We start from the raw sequence: 4,752 nt of genomic DNA, 5'->3' as shown, positions 1-4,752 counted from the left end.
CCACAACTCTCTTGCCCACCTGCTCCGCATCAGCCCAGCTCCACTTGGGGCACAGCAAGGTATTTTGTCTTTTCGTTAAAAACATGACTTTCTTCGTAAGATGCTGCTACTTTTCCCATTCATTTACAGGTTCGGGGTGCTCTTGGAGAGGTGGGGGGACGGGGACAAGCGAGGATCTTCCGACGGTTAAAATACATTTGACAGAGAGGGGGGGGGGTGTTCAAAAGTGGAGGTCCATAAATTCGATACGGGGTTGCAGGTAGCCAGAGCTCTTCAGGAATGTCCAGGTGGCGATGGGGTGTCCGACTGGGGTCTCATCCCACCAACTTCTGGATGCAAATAAATCCTTGCCCGCTCAGGAAGGTTCCAGGTATAGGATCAGGAGCATTCTAGCCTCTCTTTTGAAAGCCTGAGATTTTATCCCTTCGCCCTTGTCTGATGAAAGCAGGGAAGGTCCCTCTCTTTGGGCAGTGTCCACCAGGCCCCGACGCCTGCTGGACACCCCTCATCCCCTCTCTATGGGGGCATAAGGAAGACAGCTGTCCTCTCCTAAGGAATAGAGGACAAGGTGGGCTCGACTCCTAGAGTGGCTCAGCACCCCAAAGCAAAAGCTGCCATTTCCTCTGTGGCAACGTCTTGGGTGTCCCCCCCCCCCCAACTTCCTGACCATTCAGGAAGGTCAGTCTCTGTAGCTTAGGAGGACCAAGGTCTTGCTTGGCAGCTAAGCCAGCTTGGTAGAGGTCAGTTGGGCAGCTGCAAGGTGGCACGCTGGCTCTGTCCTTGTGGTACCACCGCCTACCACTCTGGCAGAGCCGCGAGAGCACAGACTCTTTGAACCAACCTTTGGCAGCCCAGCGCCAACGATCTCCAGGGTGGTCCTCATATAGGAAACCAAGTGGGCTTAAGCATCAGAGAAGTGGACGCCACTCTAGGATGATAGCCGGGCGAGGTGCTGAAGGGGTTGACTTTCAAATTAGGCCTGGGGTTCTTAAAAACCAAACTGAGGGGCAAATCTCAGATTCTTAGCCCACCTGTGGCGCCTCTTAGCCTCTGGTTGCATTCCTGGCCTCGAAACGTGGCCCTGCTGAAAACCCATCAGCTAGATGTGGCTGACTTGAAGGCCTAATTAGAGAAGGTGAACGACAAGGGCCCCCAAACTCGGCCACTTTAAGACTTGTGGACTTCAACTCCCAGACTTTCTCCAGCCAGCATAGCTGGCTCTCTTGTAATCTCTTCCTCTGCAATCTCTCTCCACTTTAGGAAATTAAGAGAGAGAGAGAAAGCAGGCGTGGCTGGCTGGGGAATTCTGGGAGTTGAAGTCCAACAAGTCTTAAAGTGGCCGAGTTTGGGGAGTTCTGAACTAGATGAAAAGCCCCTTTCCTTCTCCCCACAAACCTGTATTGGCTTCTGTGTTCTGCTCTCTCTACGAGGGTAGGACGTGGCTAGCCCATTCTTCCAATTGATCGGTGCGCCAGCTGAACTTCTGTGGCTTGTGGCCTAGAGAGGTGGGCTCAGTTTAGTGGACAGGAAGAGGCAGGAGGGACCTCAGCCCAGCTCCTGTAACCTGTACAGGTGGGTCCTCCTTGACCCTCCAGCTCGAGAAGTCGGATTTGACCAAGAAGGAAGGAGAGCTGGCCCAGCTTCGTTTCTCTTCCCTGCCCTCTCGCCATTTCTCGCCAGGCTTGTCCGTGTCCGGCATTCGATGCCTCCCCAACGTAGACAAAGCCCATGTCTCGTTTCCCATCGTTCAGACCAGGTAACGGCTGTCCGTCGTTTCCCTCCGTCCCCTTTCATGCTGTGAATGTAACCCACTAGGGAATTCTCCACACAGGCAAACTCTGAAATGTATGTAGCAGCTTGTGCGGGAAAAGCTTCCTTGTGACTGAGGACTTTCTCTCTTCCTTTCCCCCCCACCCACCCACCCATTTTTTTTCTCCCCCTTTAAGTGCGAAATGAAATACGGGAACGTGTATACCCTATAGCTCCCTTGCTGTCACGAAGAGGCTGCTGGTTAGCCTTAGCCACGATTGGGCGCGGGAGGGAAGGGAAAAGGGCAGGCCGGAGGCTTGCCAAAGTGTTGAGATCCGAGGAAACGGCTCCCTTCCTAGAGCCAAGGTTCTCCGTGGGGTTTTCCCTCCTCCAATCGTGGTTAGATTTTCTTCTCCCGAAAAGAATTCGACCCCAGCAAATCTTCTTCCATCCTAAATAAAGGAAGTGGGGAGCGGCAGGGAGATGGGGTTGAGTGACAGCTCAAAGGGGCCCAGCTGTCGGCTCTCCAAGAAGAACCCCATCGCTTGGAGAACGTGCCCACGTCTCGTCTCTCCTCTCCCAAGGCAGCGTGGGTCGTCTTTGCTTGACCACTCAACACCACGGTTCCTTGGGGAACACCCTCCGTGGTTCGAGTCCCAGACCCACTACTAGCTAAGCCAGCTTTCAGACATTCAACCCGACACTCGGGTTTCCAAGCTGGAGATTCCTTTCTTGGGAATCCAGGAGAGAGCCAGCCAACCCCGAAAGCTATTGATCTCGCCCAAACAGCTTCTTTCTGCCATGGGGACGTAAGGAGGGGAGGCTGGGGGGGTCACATTTTAAAACTCGGATGAAATATTATTATTTCAGTTTTGTCGTTTTCGTTTTTTGACCTATTTTCAGGGATCATTTCAGTGCGTTTCTGTATAAAGTTTTTTTTTTTTTTAAAAAGAAAACCCGTGGGGGTCTGGTTGGCGTTAAAATGAAATTTTGAAGTTTAAAGCGGACGCATCACCTGTACATAGGGCATCCTTTCCAAGTCTTCTCTTCGAAACCCTTGTTTCTTGTAGAAACACCTTGTTTGTATTTGGAGGACGGGGTGGGTTGAGTCGGGTTTTTTTGTTTCGTTTTGTTTTGTTGGGGGCTGTTTTGTTTGTACTTTAAAAAGCATGTAAATAATTTGTTAAAGTGACAAATAGTAGTTTGGAGTTCTTTTTTTTTTTTTTTTAAAGAAATACAAAAAAAAAAAGCAAACAAAATCGCCAGCAGAAGACCTCAACGAGAAAGCCAGCGTCTTGGGGAGGGGTGTGTGCGCGTGTGTATCCCAGGAGTGAAACGCTGGCGCCGTTTACAGCTTGTGTCAAGCTATGTATAATGTAAATTCTGTACAAAATCTCAACTTTTTGGGGGGGGGTCAAATGCGTAGATCAAACTAGAAGCATTAAAGACGCTGAAGATTTAAAAAAAAACAAAAAAAACGAAATGCCAAGATGAGGCTCTTTTTTTTAAATTTGCCTTTCTGATAACCTTAATGTGCAAAAAAAAATCTATTTATTTCAAACAAAGAAAATGTGTACAGTCTATTAATGACAACCTAAAATGTATTTAAGCCGATCAGCAAGTTTTGTTTTGTTTCTTTCTTTTTTTCGTTTTTGCAAATTAAATTCTTCTTCTATTTTATAATGTTCCTTCTCAACTACCAAGCTAGTGTTTGTAGAAGTGACATGGAAGGCTGTGGATGGTCAGAGGCAGGTTGGGTGGGTGGGTGGTCTCCTTTCTCACTGCAGCTGCTCAAATGAGGCAAGGTGGGAAGGGTCTCTTGGTCTTGCAATGGGAGGGAACCCCCCCCTGTTGTTCCGATTTCATGAATTCTGTAAAAAGACCAATTTTTAATTTGCAGTTTGCAAAAAAAAAAAAAAAGGACCTTTAAAAGGAGGGGATTTTTTTTTAAAAAAAAATGGTTTGCAGTAAAACGACCTATATTTTTTAAGTTCCTTTCAATAAATAAAGAAATAAATGAAATTTCTTTTTTTTTTTTAATTCTCTGCTATGGAGATTGAGGATTTTTTAAAGAAAAAAGTTCTGTTCCCTTTTGTTTTAAACAACTGTGTAAAAAAAAAAAACAAGCCCATAGGACCGTTTCTGTGCATCTAGGTTTCTGTCATCAGTTTGTACTTTGTTTTGAAGAATGTGGTTTGGGTTTTCTTTTCTTTTCTTTTTTCTTTTGCTTTGTTGTGGGTGTGTCATTCTGTAAATATTTGTTCATATTTTTTGTGAATTGAATACTATGTACCATTGTATTATAGTAACTTTTATAAAGCAAACCATAAATATACTGACTTTTCTTATAGAAGATCTTTGCTTGGTTTATTAGCCTGAAAGAATACACATTTTGTTTCTGGGCTCTTGTGGCTGGAAGATGATTGGCAGGAAGTGGGAGGGAGTCCACAGGAGGTCGTTAAAAAATGCCAAAATGGCAACCACACCATGGAACTCCTTGGTTTTTAGGTTTTAACAATATACTGCCCAGGGTCGCTCTTTGACGGACTTGTGCAATCTCCAAATTTGACATCTAAATAAATCAACTTAAGGCCATCTCCTTAACATTCACACTGTCAACTGCCTTTAGTTATCATCCTTGTCAATTCATCTCATAGCTCTGGAAAGGATAAGGTGGTAGGACAGTTGCTCCTAATTTACTCAAGGCAGGAGAAAAAGATAGGTTTACAAGCTCCATTCAAAAATCCAATCAATGGTGGATCTTGATTCCAGAGGTTCTCCTTTGTTATAAGGAAAAAACGCTAGCCAACACTTGTGTAGTTTGCCCACCGACTAGCCATGAACATCCACCACTGAGTTGGCGTTCCTCAACCAGCAACCCTCTGCCATCCTCCCCGTCTTTTGTGAGAAAATGGCACACGATGGGTTCCACTAAAACTTGGACCAAACTTATTTCTCGAAGACATTCTCGACCGCGGCAACTTGAAGATGCGGGGACTTCAA

Source organism: Notechis scutatus, chromosome 13 (assembly GCF_049901735.1).
Source record: "Notechis scutatus isolate UNSWTSFEM ecotype Mainland chromosome 13, rNotScu1.2, whole genome shotgun sequence".
NCBI classification, from domain to species: Eukaryota; Metazoa; Chordata; class Lepidosauria; order Squamata; family Elapidae; genus Notechis; species Notechis scutatus.
Note: the sequence above shows the minus strand (reverse complement) of the source record.